Source organism: Engystomops pustulosus, chromosome 5 (assembly GCF_040894005.1).
Source record: "Engystomops pustulosus chromosome 5, aEngPut4.maternal, whole genome shotgun sequence".
Classification (NCBI taxonomy): Eukaryota; Metazoa; Chordata; class Amphibia; order Anura; family Leptodactylidae; genus Engystomops; species Engystomops pustulosus.
In genome coordinates, this window is record NC_092415.1 from 60,890,373 (window position 1) to 60,912,892 (window position 22,520).

General features: G+C 37.8%; 1 protein-coding gene across 5 annotated transcripts in view; it reads right to left on the minus strand.

Moving 5' to 3' along the window:
* The window catches only part of DLGAP1 (DLG associated protein 1), a 389,361-nt gene that overhangs the window by 238,113 nt on the left and 128,728 nt on the right, over positions 1-22,520 (minus strand). For all 5 annotated transcript variants that reach the window (XR_011855730.1, XM_072152144.1, XM_072152143.1 and 2 more), the window contains one exon: positions 13,412-13,491. The gene's annotated coding sequence lies outside the window, so the exon portion shown is untranslated. The remainder of the gene's footprint in view (positions 1-13,411; positions 13,492-22,520) is intronic.

Genomic DNA, 22,520 nt, shown 5'->3' on the forward strand with positions numbered 1-22,520 from the left:
ATAGGAAGTGGCTTCACCGCACCGTGGTCCCCGCTCGGCGCACTGTGCGCGCGACCAGTTGCGCATCCATTTTGTTTTCAGTTGTGTCTCTTTATTTTTTCCGTTTTGTGTCATGATGCATCCATTTGTCTGCAAAAAAATCTGAAGGTTTAACATTGCTTTGAAAACATCACACCTGATGTTCAGTCTCATTAGTGAAAAGAACAGATTTTTTTCTTTTGCCGACCCATAGACTTCTATTGCTTTCCATGATCCACATCAGTGAAAAAAATAGGACATATTTCATAATTTTTTCCTTGAACAATGGATCAGTGAAAATACAAGCCAATGTGTAAACAGCCATAGAAATCAATGGCTTAGTGAGGCATCTGTGGAAATCACGGACATAAAAAACAACACCAATGGTAAAGAGCCTGAAATGTGCCCCTATGTGTTTTAATTAGTAAATTCATCCAAATGTTTTCTTTCCTGGTAATATACATATACTAGGAATTCTAGTCCAGATGGGGGTCCCAGCTATCATCAGCTATGCTGCAGATAGATGCTACAAGGATTTGGTGTAAAAATGTGTTCAGTCCTGTTGATTCTGATCACTGTGATACATATTCATTCTATAACATTCATTATAGCAAGTAGTTTCCTGACACAATCTCAATGCACAAGATTGCATACTTGACTAGTGCTACCAATAGTCAATTAAAATGGAATTTGTTATCAAGAATAATTTGACATTGCAGTGCTTAAGAAAAGTGCTGACAGCCAAAGTCTTTGCTGTGCTGCATCTACATGACGGTCAAAAGGCTTTTCTTTTCCAGCAAAAATAATCAAGTCGGCCAATTAAAGTCCTGCAGCCATTACATCCAGATCATTGATTGGGTGAAGGCGTTGGATTCTGATTCTTATCCTATATATAGAGGGAAAACACTACAAAGGTCACATGTTCAATCCCAGCAGCGACATTTAATCAATAGGAAAAGACCATCTGTGAGGTTCCTTTTATTGGTCCAGCCAAGAGATTTTAATTGTTTATTTTAATAACAGACTTTAGTACAATTGATTGGAAGTTGCCTCATGCAATTCCTCTCAATATGAGTGATATTCTCTCTAAAATATCTTAAGAAAATATAGTAATAATGATCATCCCCACAGATATAAAAACCAAAGGCAATTAAGCTAAATAAAAAAATAAATATAAAGTTGATACCATAATAGACTAATAGACCATAATAATACATTTATTTATGCAGGCTTTTGACAATGGCTAATATTTCATATCTTATGAGATATAAGGTCTTACTGCAGTGTCACCGTGTGACACTTATCATTTCGGGCATATGTAAATGGAAATATTAAGCATGTAAAACATTAAAAATGTCAATTAAAACTCTGCCTACACTAATGAACAGTATGTATACATAATGCATAGTAACAAGTCAATAAGGCAAATAATTTTAGGAGGGCTGCATGCTAAATGTTAATATGCAACCACAATTTGCAGCTGCACGTTCCACACAGATCAATGAGTTGTCAGAATTGGACAGGTCCTCAAGAGGAATAGATGCTGTAATGAGCTTGTCCAGCAAGAGCGCAACCACAATAAGGCTAGTGTCAGACTGAGTAAATGGTGGCGAACTACCCTTGTAACGTCCCAAAGCAAATATACTGCCCTGACAAGGGCCAACCAGCTATCAGGAACCTGCTTGCAGACACTACAACCCTACAAGGTGACCTGTGAAGACTTACTTTGTCTGGCAGCTGTTGGGAGGTGGAGCAGATAGGTAATGGAATAAAGATATAGGCCAGTGTTCACACTGGTACACAGAAAACAAGCACAAGTCTGAGACACGAAAAGTGGGGTCCACAGATGGACAAACAAAAGATACAGACAAGCAGAGTAGGACAAAACTGAGTCAAAATCAAGATGGTGGCAAAGATACAAAATCGGAAAGCAAATAGATTGGTGAGTAAGCGAAGCAGAAGTCAAATACACAGAACAGGAATGAAGATAGCACTAGATAGCAGAAATCAGACTAAATAACCAGCACCCTCTGAAGCAGCGGTTCTCAACCTGTGGGTCGGTCACCGCAACATGAGTAGCCGTATTGCGGGGTCACAGCATTACAATGGTTGAGAACCACTGCTCTGAAGGGACTGGGCCATATATAAGGGGAGCAATGGACACTGTCTTCAGCTTTGACTGTTTCACCGTCTTTCCCTCAAAGAACAGCTGCAGACAAAACAAGCTCAAATACATACCCAGCTTTTCCAAGGAAACATCAGAAAGGAAACTGTCAATCATAGACAGCTCTGGGTGTGGCTTTCAAGTGCCAAAGCCTGTAACCTGATCAGAGCAATTTGCGAGTTCTGACAGATGCATTTTGTATTTGCTCTTGTCTCGGGACAAGAGCAAATACAGAGATGAGGATCCTTATGAGATGAGATGTGTTGGCCCAAGTATTTCAGTTATGTAAATAGGGAATAACGAGCTAATTGGTTAGGGTCCATCTGCTGGGACCCCAAAAGATCAGGAGACCTGTGAGCCTGTCAAAGAATGGGGATCCTATTCTCATTGATGGATGAAGTGGCATGGCACATTTTTGTCTATTCACTGTCTATGGGAGTGGTTTAAGATCAACTCATGTGTGAGTTTGGTATTCTCATTCTCTTGAGAGCTGGGAGTTTGTGATTGGTGAGGATCCCAGCAGTCGAACCCATTTTGTAGATTATTCAGAAGTTGTGTATGCACAGCTAACTCACCATTCAATGTGGCCATAGCATCAGGAATTACAATAAACATACATCACAGGTGGGACCAAATCTGCCAGATATTTAATGCATGTAGGTATGTGATGAGCAGTATATCTTTCAGTAACAGAAAAAAACAATTATAAAATTATGATAATGAAGCTCTGTTGCTTCTGTACCTGTTTCTTTCACATTAGTTATACACTGCACCAGAAGATGATGTAATCACAGTGTTCTTCCTGCCAGGCAGAATAATCAATTGCTGCACCATCCCCCAGATGTTGATTAGTACTGTCTTGGCTGTTCAAAAAGCTTGTGTGTAATGTGGATCCAAGGTCCTGAATTTTATAATTGTTTTTTCAGCAAAACCACTCAACTCAGGGATTAAACCAGATATGTTTCTTCATCAGTGTAGCTACAGCATTTTCAGGGTTGTGAATCATGTTTGGTTCATAATGCATGAAATCAAATGGTAGATTTCCTTTAAAGATGCTCACCTCCGTTCCTTTTGATCTTGATACCGGCACTGTCCATCGCTAAGCTTGACATGGGGGGATTACCTACAAAAGAGAGGTATAATTTGCAGTCCGGAGTGCGGGGACCATGTTGTGAGAGGGAGGTTACACCATGTGAGAAGTGTGAAGTCACACATCTTGCGTGACGTCAACTCCCTCTCCCATGCTCCCAGGTGTGGGGGCGTGCATAATTAGCATCCTGGAGCACCGGACATCTTGTCTATGCTAGTTATGAGTTTCTTTTCTAGGTGATCCCGCTGTGAAGCTTGTGTCAATCAAAGGACAACGGTGGGATGAAGGTGAAGCGGAAGTGAGCATCTATAGCTGTTTTTTGTTTTTTTAAGTGATTGCTTTGCTTAAGAAGCGAAAATTGTTATTATTGAAGTAGGAAACAGCTTAGGTAAAGCATAAGTGGAATTTGTAGCAAAATGAATGTAGCAAAATGAACATAGCAATGTAACAAAAACAGGTATATTCAACTGAATAAGCAGCATATTACAACTTAATCAAGTTCATATCAATTCTAAAATACTAAACTATGGCCCAGATTTATCACACAAACTGGACAGATTATTGAATACTGGCAAACTGTCTTCAATTATGCACTGCTTGGGAAGTGTGCACTTCCCAAGCAGTGCATAATTGCGTCAAAACTGACGCAAACACTTAATAAATACATGCGGAAGCAGATTGCACATTCTTTCTAGTCAGACAGAAAACTGACTCAGCCTGTTTAATAGATCTGGGTCTATGACTCTAATTAATATTATTTGTTTGTAAAATTGATTGAACCCCTGTTTAACTTTAAAGAGTTTGCTGTAGTAAAAAAAACTGATTGCAATGTATGTATCAACTCTATGAAATCTAAACTTAGCTGAACTCTAGTTACAGTTTAAATTATGAAACAAATATAAAGGCTGGGAAACAAATAAATATGCCAAGCAAAGTGGAATAACATAAAGCTTTCACAAATGGCTGGAAAAATATAAATACAATGCAGATCCAGTCTGTGTTTTGAGCTGTTGTATGGCAGTGTTTGCTATTATGTGTTTCTAAATCATTGAAACCAAAATGATTGCAGATGAATAGCAAAATGTCCTTGTTATGTCAGATTTTATTATTTCAGGAGATTCAAGTAATTTTTTCTTGCTACAACCTAAACCATTCTAATGAAACTCATGTCATGGTCAATCAAATATAACAGGCATGTGAAGAGGAATTTCATCAAAATTGGGTTATGCTTTGAGTATGTTTGAGGACTCATATGTGTTGTTTTAGTGAGTATCATGGCTGGCAATGGCTTATATCACCCAAAAATGGTTTATGGATACTGCTGTATAAATCGGCAAAGACTTAAAGAGGACCTTCCTCCCTTAACTCCAACTCTTTAAAACTCTGTGCAACATTCTGCACAGTTGGAATATTCTTCTAGCTCCCACTGCTCCTAAGCAACCATTTTTGACTCTATATGTGCTAATTAGGCTCTCTGATGTCCGGTGGGCAGTATCATATACAGCATGGGCATATCACAGTACTCTTGTCCTGCAAATATAGCAAAGTACTACTATTCTTTAATAAATGGATACACTATGGGCACTATCCTTTTTTATCTTTTGTTCATTGATCCCTAATATAATTGTTCTGTTATTGTTTGTACTGTACTCTCTGCTGCTGTTATGCTGTGAATTTTCCCGCTGTGGGACTATTAAAGGATGATCTTATCTTATCTATTGCTATCCTGTATGTGCAGCTTACACAAAAACTGCTATTGCCCCAGGTTCCCCTAGGAGGACAGTTCACCTGTGGTAGTGTCCCTTTGCACTGGTTCTGTTGGATGCCCTTGATCACAAAGTCGGAGACTCTGTACCCTGGAATACCATGGTGTATATGTTTCAAACTTTTTGCTTGCATTTTTCTTTATTTTATGTGACTTTTCATGGCACATCTGCACATTGTGCAACTTTTTTTGGTGCCAAAGACAGTCTCCCTTTAAAGTTTGCCATTTTTAGATTTCAGTTGTGTTCCCTGAGGTATCATCTGAATCCAGATATGAACTTTAGAAAACAACAAGGAACAATAGAAAAGTAGCTGAAAAAAACACAGGTATATAGGTGCGCGCTGCCTCTAGAGCTAAAATGTAAAAAAAATTTTATTTGGCTGCGGCCAAATGAACAATTTTTTTTTTGTTTGGCTCTTGCATTTAAATCCGGTAAGTCCTCCACGCCGCTGTTATACTCTGGCGTGCAGCAAGACTCACACCCCATATTCCACCAGCGGTAAGTTTCAGCCTCCCTGGTTCATGCCACTTTCACACACAACCCTCAAGCCCCCCGTTTATTACTTTATTTATATATCCCTACCCTCCCTGCAGATCGGCCTCTCTCCTGCCTCACTACGGTGGCGCAGCCCTTCTAACCGGCTCACCCACTACTTAAGGTAACTGCTTCCCTCATTCACCCCCCTAAGGTCTTTCCTTAGATCCATTCATCTATCTGTTTACTAACTGTGATGCCATCCTCCCCACTCAGGTATTTTATCCAAGACCACAGGACTAGGTCTTTTAGATCCCACCCGAGCCGAGCATATGTGAGTCTCTACATTGCATCCAGGTAAGCCTGCTCTCCACATCTCTTTTAACCCCCCCCTTCCTTCTCCCTTATATGACTACCCACCATCCCATGACCACCACCATCATATCATATATAATTTTACCCTCATCACAGTATACCCTTTACACATACATTTATTCTATTACTGTATTTATTTTTTACTGTATTTTTTACTGCCTATTACATTCATTACATTGTATCCAGTATTGGTCTATATCATAATTTTATGTATCATCTAATATTGCATATGTTCAGGTCCTTTATTTATCTGTTCCAATATTTATGCATTCTATCTGACTGTATACTCGTTGTATCCAGTATCGTTCTGATTTCATATATCGTCAGATATTACATATATTCAGGTTCTTTATTTATCTGTTCCATTATTTATGCATTTTATCTAAGTCAATTTGTATATATTGAAGTGATTTTTTATATCCCATATGTATTTCTGATTTGGTTTCATTTTTCTATTCGCCACCACAATTTTACACCTTTCTTTGTACCCATTTATTTATGATACCTTTTTATTTTGTCCAATGTTTTTTTAGTGTATGTTGCTTTTGGACCTGAGGAAGGGGACAGTTCGTCCCCAAAATGCGTCGTCCATAAAAATAAAGCCTTTAACACACATCTTGGACATTACTGTTACATTTTAGCTCTAGGGGCAGCGCACACCTATATGTTTCTACAATATGGTCTGTTCCAGGGGACACATACTATTCTGGATTTTTTACATATGGCAGTGTATTTACACGTTAAAGGATAGGGCCTAACTGGCTAATCGGTGGGGTCTCAGTGTGATATGAGAGCGAGTGGTCTAATGGGGTCCCAGGTACTTCCGTCATACCCCTCGTCGCTTCCAGAGATGAATAAAGCAGACAGAGGTGAATGACCGTTCGGCTCCATTCATATCTGTGGAGCTGATGGAGATCACTTGGCAATTTCCGTCAGCTCCATTGAGATGTGTGGAGCAGAACAGTTCATGGGAAAAACCCTTTAACTGCAGGTATTGTGGGTGTGAGCCCCATAAATTGCAGTGTTCTGAGTAGATAGTGCTCTCTCTGTTTCAAGGCAACCATGGTTTATACCTGGGCCTGTAAGACCAACAAACCTGTTTTGACCAATCTGTTCCACTGCTACCTCAATAGTTTAATTGTTGTAACTCTAAATAACCCTTTCCTATATAGAGATCTAAATTGTCCATCCACAATAAAATTTCAAATGTTGAACCCTCCAACTCTTCTAGTGCCTCGTGTGTCACTATGTGACTCTATGGTTATTTGCAGGATGAAGTTTATTTCGCACCTTATCTATCGAGTGGAATATTGCTATATTAGCTATTTTTCTGGAGACCCTCACACCAGCTATAAAACTATTATCCAGGGGTCTATAAAATTCATGTTCAGATAGCATACTGCAGGAATAGAAACACTGTAGAAAATGTTCCACATTACGCCTTAATTTGAGAATAAATTCCATGACAGCCAAGTGCAACCCTGTCAGCCTGAAGTCTTATGTAAGATGTGTATACAAAAGGAGACCAGTGAAGCAAGGAATTTACAATTTTATAAAATATCTTAAAATATGTCAGCTTGTGCTTATTCCTAATTGGTTGTAAACTCTTACATTGCGTGTTGGTGCAAGAATAAGAATTGTAAACCACTCATCCCTGGGAAATTTGGGAAAGTTGGTATATCATTATTGAAGACAAGTTATGTTTTAAATATCCTAAAATAAAAATCCATATCGGTAAATTGATAAGCTATGACTTGATGATTTTATGTACCTAAAACATATTTTACAGTGGCAAAATGTTAAATATTTTATAGCCTTATGAAATAATTTAACTGTTTGTACTAAACAAAGAAATTTCCAAATACCATGACTGGGATTTATTACCTGTGGGATATGACTGTAGTGTTTCTGACTAGCTGCTGGCTTCTATACTGTAATAGATTCATTTGGCACATGGCAGTACTCTAGGTGCACCAAAAAAATTAAACGAGGCGATAATAAATGAGGCAGAAGGTCCAGATTATTAGTGTTTGCATCAGAATTGGATTGGTAAATCATATTCAATTCTTATCAATGTGTTCTGATGGGGGAGGAGTCATGCCACGCTGTGAGATGACTGCATGATCCTTTTGCTCCTCAACATACTGCCATAAACCACATATACAACCTGGATTACCAGCCTTACAATGGTCAACTATGGAAACTCTAATCCCCAAGTCAAGAAGGGTTTCTCCAAGTTCCACCGGCACCACCAGCAAGATCTGGACATGTTCTTGAGGAAAAAGTTGTCCATGCCACCAGGACAAGTTCTAAGATAGCACTGTTACCACAAGGCTCAGAAGTACAAGATTCTAAAGCTGAACGCCTAGGTGAGTGCTCAAAGGTTGGAGGAGAGGAAACTCTATTTGATATCTAGAAATATATCAAAAAAGAATATTGTATCAAGCTCTGAGCTGACTGGTGAAGGAGCTAGCAGACTTCAAAGCTGTCAAACACTGTCAAAGTTATGGCGCCCAAGTGTACCCAGTCTGCAGTTGTGTCTTTTGGATAAGAGGCCCACAACGCCATAAAGCACCATCACACCCAGATTAACTTGGCCCTACTGTGATTTGAAACCAGCTACTGTAAAAATGTAAGTCTTCAAGACTTGCCTGAAGTACCTCAGTAGCACTTACTAAAATTCGTCAAAATTGTTTCACAGATTTTTATTCTTCTTCTAGGCCAGGAGCAGGCAACTCAAGTACAAATTGAGAGCATCCACAAGGCCCTATGATCTAAGCCACATCCATATACTGACAATGCAACAATATTAAAAGGGACAATAGAGATACTTTACGATACTCTGAGCATGTAATTACAATCATTCAAGGTTTGGCTCCATACAGGGAAAAGGTTCTTTAATCTCAGAATTTACCATTTAGATGCCTTTAAATGGCAAGCGATTAATTATTAGAATGCCATCAGAACTGCCTACTGAATGGGGACTTTTAGATATCCAACCTCCTGAAGCTGACTTAATTTCTTCATAGGAAACTCATTTCAAAACTTCTAAAACACCTTCTATACTTAAGAGAGACGTCTCTCAATGACACAATTATACAAATTCATCATCAGCAAAAAGTTTGGCAGTGATGTCAGACCCAGAAGACTGGCATCTTTTGACATAATCAAGAAGTAATAATAGGTATTGTAGAACATCACCTACAGTGGGGAAAATACAAGCCTCTTTTTCCCACCTACAAAGAATGGAGAGATCTTTACTGTTTAAAGCAGGTAGACTTGAACTGTGAGAAACGTAATCTAAAAAAATCCAGACGATCAAATTGTATGATTTTTAAATAATTAATTAGCATTTTATTGCATGAAATGAGTATTTCATTACCTATCAACCTGCAGGAATACTGGCTCTCTTAGACCTATTACTTTTTCTTTAAGAAGCTCTTCTCACACCTATTGGCACACTCACACTCCAATCTCTCAATCATGACCCTGAAAACCAGAAGGATCTGTAGAAGGGTTCTGTGTAGAGGAGTGAACCAAAATCCTAACTGAAGTGTGTGCAAACTTGGTCAAGAACTACAGGAAAAATCTGACTTCTGTAATTACAACCAAAGTTCTGTTTTTCTATTGTATCAAATACTTACCGTATATACTCGAGTATAAGCCGACCCAAGTATAAGCCGAGGCCCCTAATTTTACCACAAAAACCTGGTAAAACCTATATATTTTTTACTCGAGTATAAGCCGAGTTTGGGTTTTCAGCACAATTTTTTGTGCTGAAAAACTAGGCTTATACTCAAGTATATAAGGTATTACATGCAATAAAATGCTAATTAATAATGTAATTAATTATTATGTAATGTGATTTTCTTTTAGATTCTATCTTGAAGTTAAAGTATACCTAAGATAAAAATTCAAGACCTCTCCTTTCTTTGTATGTGGGAAAAGTTTCATAAATCAGCATTGTCTCAAATATTTATTTTCCACAATGTATGTATAGATTTTATGATATTGATAAATATTTTTTGAAATAAGTTAAAACACTAACATTTTCAAATAAAATACTACAATGTTTTCCAGCTACTTGACACATGAACAGTTACCCCAATATTTGCATTGGGGATCTGTTACTTTAACATTCAATGTGAAAATGGGGTTGAGGTGATCTAAGGAACACAAGAACACAGAAAAACAAATGTATTAGCGGTCAGTTATTTTTCCCATTTTGCAGCTTTTTGTTCGTGCTGATTATGTTGCATTCATAGTAGCCGTGCACACAATAATACAGCAAAAGAAAAGTCGGAGCATCACGGTGAATGCTACATTTGCTTTCAATTTAAACATATTCAAGTAAAATAAGCACATTGTGTTCTGTGTGTTCCACTACTGTAATAATGCTACCTATTTGATTGCCCTGGCTGGTAAATAGTAGCCTTTAAAATGCAAGTAAACTTTCTGATGGCTTTGTCTGCAAACCCTATGAGGTATCTTCACCAGCAGGAAAGCATTCTTATGGCCAAATATAGCTGCTTTACAGAATTTAAGGAAGCTGAGTAGGTGGAAGCACTGCAAGCGGAGAAGAATTGTTTGAAAGCTAATAATTCTGGCTTATTTAAATATATTGTGTGGCCTTATGGCTTATTTTTTAAAGAAATTTGCTTTGTGCAGTAAAACATTTTGGCATAGACTATTGAAAACCCACTGTTAGCAGGAATATATGATCACTGTGTGCAACTGGAGCATTTATGTCATTTATTTAATTCTCATCAAAACTTCAATTTAGAATTCCATAAACGCTTCTGCATCTTTCTTAATAATTGTATACGAGCTGCAGTGACTAAAAATGCTATATGTTGTAGGCATCTTATAGGTAAGATAAAAAAAGTATTTGGCTGCATTAAATTTAATTTGTAAAAAATCCTATTGAAGCTTCAATGGAATCAATAAATTAAAAACCTATATACAATATTTTGGCAGTATGTTTATTTAACATTTGCCATGTGACTAAATGGACCCTTAAAGAAGAACTTTCAGTTTGATTTGGGACGATAAACCAACTACAGATCCTTAGGGACCTGTGGTTTGCGGTCCCAAACCAACCTTTTAGAAGTCTTTATTTGTTAAAAAATTGATAAAAAAAACCTCTGTTGCTTACCAGAAGTGAAGCCGGGACAGTATCCTGGGTATTCACTGCGTATGCACCATATCTACAGCACTTGCACAGTGAAGCCTGAGTGTAAGAATTCAGCTTTACTTGCTGGACTGTGCAGGCACCAAGGGAACGAGGGACAAGGTCAGGATTAAGATTTTTTCTGAAGGCCTAAAAATCAAAAAGAATGATTTGGGACACTAAAGCACTAGTCCATTAGGATCTGGTGGATGGTTTAGTGTCCCAAATCAATCTGACAGGTTCCCTTTAATGACCAGCTCTCAAAGCTCAGTCCAGTGTCCAGACAGTGCACTGCAGGCCTGGCTCAGTCCTGTATGTATCATACTAACAGCAATGTTACTATTAGCCTATCTTTGGGTTGTTGTTAATATGTTTTTTTTTTTTAGATAATCTTTATTATATTTTTAGACAATAAAAACATTAATACTAGGACACAGAACCAGCGACATTTTCCAAGTACAATAGATGAAATACAATTTCAAAATATCACCAATGCGTCAACATATAGTTTTTCCCATAAGACTATCCTGATCTTTTAACATCTTTGTCCTGTGAGAAGTATACCTTAAACCAGATATCCCTCCCTCACCCTCCCTCTGAGAATCCGCTGGATACCCGAACAAAACATAAGAAAGAAAGGGGAAAAAAAAGAGGAAACCCTGGTCCAAAAGACCAAGGATAGCAGTAGTAAGACTTGGCTCCAAGGGTATCTTAAGGGTTGTTGTTAATATGTTGGCACTTAAAATACCTAAAACATAGCTATACCCGGATGGAAAAAATAAAAACTTTACCTCTGGTACAACCTTGTGAAAAAAAGCTATGTATAAGTTGATGCCGACTATTGAGTAGCTTTGTGAAATAACTTTTGATTGAGCCAAAAGGTTCTTTTGGAGGAAAAGTTTTTCTTTTTTCTATGAAAACTTATTTGTATATTCCTTTACCAAATTTTGATTGGAGCATTTGGCTTCAAACACACGCAAGGGAGCCATGTGTATCATTCTTCTATTTAGTTTAATCTTAAAAAATATTCAGGAATTTTCTTGGAAATACCCAAAATAAATCATGCCATGAGCTGGAGCATTAGCATTCACTACGTACCCACCTTCCAAAATTACACTACAATGACAACTACCGTATTTTCCGGGCCATTAGGCGCACCAGAATATAAGGCGCATCAGTCCGATGCGCCTTATATATGGAATAATTCCATATATAAGGCGCATCGGACTATAAGGCGCAGGGTCCGGGGGCGTGGCGGAGGTCCGGGGGCGGAGCGGAGACCCGACGAGAAGAGACGCGACCCGAAGACGAGACCCGACGAGACGCGGCGACGCGGGGAAGGTGAGTGGGGAAGGTGAGGGGGAGGTGGAGGAGGGCAGCGGACCATACTTACAAAGGTCCCCGCTACCGGAGACAGCAGATCTCCAGCGGGAACTGCAGACCGACGCGGCAGATGTTGTTTGTGCCGCGTGGTCTGCAGTTCCCGCTGGAGATCTGCTGTCTCCGGTAGCGGGGACCTATGTAAGTAGGGTCCGCTGCCCTCATATAGGGCGCACCGGACTATAAGGCGCACTTTGGATTTCCAAGGAAATCCAAGGCTTTTATGTGCGCCTTATAGTCCGGAAAATACGGTACACAGATTGATTCAATCTCCTTACTCAATAACTCCCTACTGAGTATACTTATATTTGATATTTCTGCATAGGGTGTCACAGAGAGAAATCAAAGTGGTGTTTTTTAACAAGCTGTGCAAGTTAGCAGGTTTCATTCACAGAAAAGAAACAAGGAAGCTTTCTGACTAATTTCAGCAAGCATAGATCTAGAAAACTACAGAAAGTATATTGAAAATAATAATAACAACATTTCAATACAGAAACAATATAAATTATTAGTGGACAACCCTTTAATTAAGGGAACTATGATACTAACATCTTACCACATGTAAAAATGCTACATTTTCCCCTGGTGTGGTAATGATATGAACAAATGTGCCACCTCAATGCACAATGACATTTTAAATGAATTTATATGTAAACTATATAAAGGAAACACATACTTTACATTAGTTATATAATAGTCATGCAAGTAAATCCATCTATTTTCTTTTTAGATCTTCATTTTACTGCCTGCTTTCAGATCTATTCCAGAATCAGCAGGAGAGCAAGTTGTTGCAACAAAATTTTAGAATACTTTTTCGTGTGGTTTCATTTTATATTTAGCGCAGAGGTGTCCATAGCTTATAATTATACAAAGAACAACATGACTTCTAACTCTAATTGTTACCTGGATAAAAACAACATATTTACTTAGCAGAATATTTTATTTGTCAAATTAAAACAAAAAAGCACACATACCTTTTAATTGTCAGATTTTCATTGTTAATGTGTAGATGTGAAGTGAAATGGGTAGATAGGACCAGTGATGTTACACTGTACTGTAAAATAAAAAAGATATAGAGTTAAAGTATTTATGTAAAATTTTCATAAGATTTGCTAATATAAGAACCAAATTCAACGCTCAATACATTTCATTACAATTTCTTGACTTTGAATACATTATTTGCGGTTTTATGTTACAAATCGCTATAGCTATGGCCCTTTCTGTCTGCATAGTATTGTTTATAGGTAGCTTTGTACTAGACCAGGGCCAGACAATACAGATATTAAACCCAGTCATAACCATGACCATACACACGGTCAGGAAAAGGATTATTTTTCCTATTATGCCACTTCCACGTCAAGTGGGTGTGGAGGGGTGTGCAAAAGAAGCTGTCCTTGGCTGTGGAATGGGCAAGCATGGAGCATACCTCCCCCACACCTGTGCACTAGCTATAGTCTGCGCCAGTGCTGATGCAGGTTGTAGCGCAATTCTACACCAAGCAGAACCTGGCTTATACACAGATTTGTATAAAAATCAGGTAAACCATAAGTGCACTTATTCCTCTCTCACACATTGCTTTAATATTTAAATCTCTCTTACACCATCTGTTCCTGAATGTACATGGTTGAAAAATATCAGCTTTGAAACTACACTGCATAATTTTGTATTTAAAAAAATGGAATCTATAAAAATAATTTTGGAACATACAGTATTACTTTCCAAGCTATACATAAATACCTCCACAGAACAGAGATCGCCTACTCATACCTAAATATATCTTACAGATTCCAGCACATCAAAGTAGTCATGGAGGAAAGAGTATCCAGTATTGGAAAATCACCAAGTCCCGTAATAGGAAATTGTTTCATAGTCATTTTCTGTGTTTTAATTAATCATTATTATCCAGCAGATGCGTACAGGAGAAATCTACTAAAAATTAGAGCTTACACCACTTTGGCACTGCTTGGATAATAATGGAACTGTAGCACAATGCTATTGATTTAATCCCCTTTAATGGTAAAAGTGGGTTGGGATTACTAATAGTTTTTAAATTTTAAACAGTGCAAAGTTAGGGGTAACAGTCTTAGAACACACACACAAACAACACATTGGCTGATGGTGAAAAGTGTCTAAAAGCTGTCTAAAATGTTAGCTGAATGTGTCATGTGGTATTTTGGGCATTTTCTTTAGGTGCAAAGGATGACAGATTTTTGTTGCAAATTGATTGACAAGTGCCAGGCAGCTATATATGTCCTAATTCCACCTGCTCCTTGTAGGTAGCATGTGCATATATGTGACGACACTGGTCTACTTCAAACAGCTATATTTTCTGAACCATGGAATATTCTCTTCTTTAAAGGAAACCTACCACTGCTCGCATGATAAAATCATGCGAGCAGACCACCTGGTAGGCTATTTAATACTGATGCCGGCACATACTTTAGTTAGGCACGGCGATCGTTAGTTTAGATAAAAAAATGTTTTACTTGCATATGAAAATATTCCTCCGGTGCTACCCCTACGTCATCTTCGGAAGGGAGATGCCTTCCGATGTTTAATTATTCACGCCTCCTTCATTGTAGCCGTTTCCTTCGGGTGCCGAGAGCTTGGTGACGTCACGGCTCTCGGCACCCGAAGGAAACGGCTACAATGAAGGAGGCGTGAATAATTAAACATCGGAAGGCATCTCCCTTCCGAAGATGACGTAGGGGTAGCACCAGGGGAATATTTTTATATGCAAGTAAAACATTTTTTTATCTAAACTAACGATCGCCGTGCCTAACTAAAGTATGTGCTGGCATCAGTATTAAATAGCCTACCAGGTGGTCTGCTCGCATGATTTTATCATGCGAGCAGTGGTAGGTTTCCTTTAATATGACACTAGAACTGTGCTTCTAGGTGCCATGGGTCTGAAGATATAACTGTTTAAAATGTGCCTCCTACTTCCAGCCTGTCAGCTGAAGACAAAATGTAAAAATAGCTGCAATTAGACCGTTAGAGTAAGGGTACATCCACATGACATATGTTCAGTTGGGCCGTAGACTTGGCGAACATACAGCCGTGAACTGTTGTTCTACTCACCCCTCTTCATAGAGAAGCGAGTGGCATAACATGGCAAAATATATGATGTTCTATATTTCTCAGTGCACTGGGTGACAGATTGATACTGTACATATTTTTAACATATTTTGGTAAACGTTCATTAAAATTTCCATTTTTACAAACTGTAATGGGAAAAATGACAAAAAAGCTTATTTTTTTAACATTTTTTGTTTTTGTCTGCTGATTCCATATCATTAATAAAAGTATCCTATCAAGTTAAAGTCTGCAAAAGTTTACCTGGATATTTAGGTAACAATGACCCTTGATCATAATAAGGTTAATACCCCAAGGTGTTACATATTTAGTCAAAGACATCTACTATAAGCTTTGCCAAAATGGCTAAAGGGGGTCTGGGATCACAGCCTTTGTTCTTGCCTATATTTGTGCTGCACAGCCCACAAAAAAGGGCTACAATCAGACCTCCTCTATGATTTGTGTCGCAGAGAGTCATATGCCAAGACTGAGCCCAATGGTGGCTCAAGACCAGAATAAACACTCATGGGCATGAGGCCTTGGTCAATATAATTTTCTCTGTAAGTGTTTCGATTGTATGATTGTTGATGTACAGACGTCAAACATTGGTTGGCTATAAGTACAGGAGTATAACTGTAAGAACACAGCTAAATGCTATGCTGTGACTGTCTAACTGTATCTTAATGCTTACCACAGACAATAACACATCAATAATTGTTTCTGCAGCCCAAAATAAATTGCACCGCAAAAGTGATTCTGAAATATAAGTTTGCCACATATGGGACAAAGTAATGAATTTTGTTGACCTATATATAAATGGATATCAGATGCACATCACTCGAAGGTTTTCCCATGTGGCTTAAAATGGCCATTTGTGGTCAATTATAATATTATTATTCCCACAAAGTCAACTTTTAATTGCTTTTAGTGGTTTTGATGCAAATATGCTTATCGATGCATACATCCAGTCTATCAAATTATCCGACATTGTGTGCAGTGGAAATGATATGTTTACAAAATCTTACTAGAGACATATGTCCCATTGAGGCAGTTTTATTGATTGACAGAACATCCCGGTAAGATGTAAGTGCTCCAAAGAAAGCATCTCTGGATGTTTTTTCAGTTATTCACATTCAAGGAAAAGCTACACAGTTTTTGTAATTCCAGACGTTACAGAAATAGCAAAGCTTACTCTGCTGTGCCGTTCTATAACTTCTAAGAAAGAGCTTAGAACAGCCAAAATTCCCACCCATAGAATCTGGAATTCCTGTTTCAGTTGTGTTTGGTCGATATGGGATTGTGAATATATACACTGGAGATCAAATTGGAGAACAATATATCGTCACGTGATTTTTTCCGAAATAATCTAATCACTACTGATCCACATTTGATGGAACATTTGATGAGTTTTACAAATTACAAGTATATCAGCATAAAACCTTTATTTTACAAAAAATATGATGATCATAATTAAAGAACAGCCATCACTATAGAGCAGATAAAGACTATAACAAAATTTCTGAAGGTTACAACAGTCACCAATCAGTGGAAAGTTCACAGGCCTTTGCTTTGAATGGCTTCAGCACATCTGCAGTCACAGTAGATCACTATTCTCCTCTTGGTCCACTCGTCTTCCAGTCTATTCTACAGTTCTGTGACTGTTGTGGGGTCCTTGGCCATAACTTCTTGGTCACCAAGGATTTTCCAAAGGTTTTTTCTTTTCGGTTTAGAGCAGGATTCTAGGATGGCCATTTCATTGTTTCAATGTTTTCTGTTTTAAGGATTTTTTTAACCATTTTGCTGTGTGACCGGGGCATTGTCCTGCATGAAATTTGCTGGCTGAGTGAAGAACGCAAGAAAGGAACCATGTCTTGTTGAACAAGTTTCTGATACACACTTAAATTCACTGCAGAAAACATTTCCCAAAGCATGACACTTCCTCCACCACCTTTCACTGACTTCTTTATATACTTTGGGTTTAGTATTTCTGCAGTTTGACGACAAACATAATGGGGTGCATTTACTAAGGACTGTGCGCCAGTTTTCCATCGGACTTTGCATGGTTTTTTAGGTGAAAACTGCTTGCACAGGTATTTAAGAAGTGCCTGCACAGGGGTACCACACTCCAAAATATGTGATGGTGCTTTTGTCGGCTTCTCAAACCCAATCAGTGAAGAAAAAACATAGCACTCATCCATTAACCCCTTCACGACGAATCCACTTTTCACCTTCCTGACACGGCCCATTTTTTCAAATCTGCCCTATGTCACTATAAGTGGTTATAACTTTGGAATGCCTTAACATATCCAAGTGATTTTGAAATTGTTTTCTCATGATACATTGTACTTCATCTTAGTTAAAATTTTTGGGTGGTATGTTTTGCATTTATTTATGAGAAAATCTGATATTTGGTGAAAATTTGGAAAAATTCGCAATTTTCGAAATTCAAAATGTTCTACTTTTTTCACACATGAGTCATAACACCAAAAAACGTAATAACTAACATTCACCGAATGTCTACTTTATGCCTCTGCGGCTTTTTATTCATACTATCATTTTTGTAAGATGTTAAGGGGCTTTGAACATCAGGTGCAATTTTTCAAATTTTCATAAAAAAAAGCAAAATCCTGCTATTGAGGGACCTGCTCTGGTTTGAAGTCACTTTGAAAGGCCTAAATAAAAGTAAAACCCCATAAATTACCCCACTATAGAAACTAAACCCCTCTACGTACATAAAACGACTTTTATGAAGTTTGTTAACCCTTTTATTGGTTTACAGGGGTTAAAACAAAATTGATGCAATTTCGAAATTACATTTTTTTTTGGCTAAATTAATGTTTTTTTCATAAAATGTACAAATTCTCAGTGGATAACATTCAAAAACGCTCCTCAAAATTTGATACCCAATCTCTCTCGTGTATAACAATCCCCCATATGTGGTGGTAACCTGCTGTATGGGCACACGCCAGGGCATTGAGGCCGGAGCTGCACCATTCAGACCAGATTATGCATTGTCACTTTATAATGGCTATGCAATCTTTGTTTTTTTGGCAATTTGGACATATAAGGGCTTATTTTTTGCGACATGAGAGCACTTTGCAAATACTTCAATTAAGTGGGTCTGTAGCATTTTGATGAGATTTTATTAACTCTTTAATGTATGGAGCAAAAGAAAATTGTCAATTTGGGGTTTCTTTTTTTGTATATTTTGGGGGTCGTACACCGTACACTAAAAATACTATAATATTTTAATTCTATAGATCACTACAATTACGGTGATACCTCATTTATATAGTTTTTCATTTATTTTTACAATTTTACTGGAAAAAAACTAATATAGAAGAAATCTCATTTGTTTTTTGCATCGCCATCTTTTCGGAGACGGGACTTTAATATTTTTTGGTTGACAAAGCTAGGGCTTATTTTTTACGTGTTGAGTTGTCCTTTCAATTGGTACCATTTTGGTGCACATAACTTTTTTTGATCACTTTTTGGAACATTTTTGTGAAGGGATTTTATGAAAATTTAAATTTTTGGCGAGTTTTTCGGGTTTTGCTTTTACAGCGTTCACCGTACGGGTCTAATAATGTTTTTGACTTATTGTACAGATTGTTACGGACGTGACGATACCAAATATGTGGGGTATTTTGGTGATTTTCTGTTTTTTTTACTTTATTAGATGTGTATAGGGAATGTTTGTGTTTAGGGGACTTTAACTTTATTTGATTAATTCATTTTATTAAAAAGTGTGTTTATTTAGTGTTTTAAACTTTTTTTCTTTACTTTTACAGGTTAGCTTGAACAAGCGATCCACTGATCGCTTGTTCAAGCTATTCTTCATCTAATACAGTGTAATACAGATGTATTACACTGTATTATCTGACACAATGAGCATGCTGCGCATGCTCAGTGTGTCACAGCCGGGTCATGCAAGAAGGCAGGGACCCGGCAGCCGGAAGGAGATCGCGCAGCCCCGTACACTTGCAGTCCCGGGGCTGCGATCGGAGCAGCGGACCCCCTCCCCCCCCCCCCGTGTTAGGGGTTAACATCAGTGATTGGAGAAATCTCCGATCGCGGATGTTAGAGGCAGGTGTCAGCTATTATATAGAGCTGACACCCCCAGCCTCTGGCCCCGGCTCTGTTCAGGAGCCAGGGCCAGAAGTTTGACGTACTATTACTGCATATTGCGGGAACGCACCTCCCGCCATGCAGTAATAGTATGTCAAATGTTGGCAAGGGGTTAAAGTCTTTTTCTTTTAATTCAAGTTTTTCATATACAAATGCTTTATATATATATATATAAATGTATGTATATCTCCACCATTGAGTGAATGTAGTTTGGATACGAAGAAAACAGATCACAATAGAGATAGTTGCGATGTTTCGGTCATACCTACCTTTGTCAAGCTAGATCTGTAGCTGTAAACATAAAAAGACTGGAGTATGGTTTGTGTCTAAGTTCTGAGATTATGCATGAATAATATATATTATATAACATAATGTACAACAGACAGTCATGGTAGTATGTACAATGGGAGGAAAACTAATGCATGGTCTCTAGCTCTGAGAACCATGTAAAAAATCCTCTGGTAGACTCTGCTGGATATTTATGCCCGAGTCAATAGGAAAACATTGGGTTAAAGTGCATCACTTAGATACCACATAAATTAGCAGAGAAGTAGTACAAAGTCATATTGAGAGAGAGTACAGGGGAAAGAGGCAGCAGGAATGAGTTAAATATTTTTGCATGGAAGTATAGGTCGCATAAGCATAACAGGGATGAAAATGGTCGGCATCATAACTCACTTTTTACTACTTCTCTGCTAATTTATGTGGTATCTAAGCAATGCACTTTAACCCAATGTTTCCCTATTGACTCGGGCATAAATATCCAGCAGTCTACCAGAGGATTTTTTACATGGTTCTCACAGGGAGCTAGAGACCATGCATTAGTTTTCCTCCCATTGTACATACTACCATGACTGTCCTGTTGTACATTATATTAAATAATATATATTAATCATGCATAATCTCAGAACTTAAACACAAACCTGTTACTCCACTCTTTTTATGTTTACAGCTACAGATCTAGCTTGACAAAGGTCAGGATCACCAAAACGTCGCAACTATATCAATTGTAATCTCTTTTCTTCTTATCTCAAATATATTCACTCAATGGTGGATATATATATATATATATATATATATATATATATATATATAGCATTTGTATAAGAAAAACTTAACTTAAAAGAAAAAGACTTTAACAGATGAGTGTTATGTTTTTTCTTCACTGCACCACAATTGTGTTGGTGCACTTTGTTGGAGCAGTGCAGGTAGCACCAGATTCATATATAAATCTGGCGCACCTTGCACTATACACAGGTAAACTGCATTTAGTGCAGTTTGCCCTGTTCTTAGTAAATGTGCCGCAACATTTCCCATCAGATCCAAATAAATTAAATTTGCTTCAGGACTACAACTGGGGAGCATTTCCAGCTACAGCATTGAAATGATTACCCATGGAGAATCTCTGCATTATCCTGTCCTCTCTTGCATTTGTCTTTTGAGGATGACCGGCCTTCTTGGGGGACCTGATTGAGTTTATGATGCTCTAAAGATGCAATATTCTAGAAATAACAGACTTCAAATGACCAATTTCTCTTTCTATTGTAAATATTGTCAACACTTTGGCCTTCATCTGAGCAACCTGCTGTCAGAGGGTGTCAATCACTTTGAAATGGCACACCATTTTTGCAAAGTCAGTGAAAACTGGAAGGTTAGGCTGCCAGTTACATAGGGTTTGTCAGATTCTTCAGAAAATTAGCACCAAGTGCCAGATTTACACCAATTACTTGCAGGTATCTGACCATGCTCTCTTGTTTTAATCAGTGATCATTATCTTATTTCCATTTTTATTCCATGTTAAGAATATATACAATTTATAAAAAATGTGTGTTCTCTAATTTGGATATCCAGTGTCCATGTTATACTCCAGAACAGCGATCACATTTAAACCATAAGTAATGCAGTTCTTTTTATTATACAGTACTTTGATGTGAAAGTTTAAGGATAAGTTCTAATAGTTGTGACATTGCACTAATTTGTACAATGTTCAATTCCATTTTATAGTAAACCACAACAAAATGAATGGCAAAAAGCAAAACAGCTGCATGTATGAGAGCAGCTTCAGGGCTTAGCACTCTACATGATCAAAGTTATTAGAAGCTGTATTGTAATGGCCATATGTTTCTAGATATTAAAGATTCAGACAGAAAAGACCGAGTTGCATGATTTAATAGATGCAGTCACAAAACATTTCTTTTAGGGCAGACAATCTGTAATATGGTGTTGTACAGAGGCACCATATGAGATGCCTATGGGAATACTGTCTGGCAAAGAGAGGTCTAACAAATAATTTGATCTTGAAGAATTTCTCCGAAGTAAAAAATGTAAATAAACACAAACATTAGAGATGAGAGAATCATCAAAGATTAGTTTCTCTGAAACTTTGTCAAATTTTCAAAAGATTTGGTTCTGGTCCAAATCTATTTGATCCAAACAGACGTTGCTCCAATTGTCCTGGAACTTGGTATGTAACCCCCTCCAGTCCTCTAAAACAGAGATTTTACTTGAACAGCTCTGTAAATTTTTTAAGAATTTTTATATTTTCCCTCATTTTCCAGCTCTGGGATGAATAATAGCATTAACTAGCCACCATATTAAAAGCTCAGTCCGAGGTGAATCACAAAAGATTTTTTACTGAATCTACTAACCAACATATACTATATTTTTCTGACTATAAGCAGGCACTTTTTAGCTAGAAAAAATCTTCTAAAAAGTACCTGTGTCTTATAGTCCAAAAGTAAGAAGGATCAGGCACCCTCCTGACCGCTGTAATGGAGTTCGAGTGACACACTGACATGACATTTAAACAATCTTCCAGAGAGGAGAACCTCCACACTGCTAGCCGTGTCCTAACTGTAACAGGATCTGGAGTGATGTCCA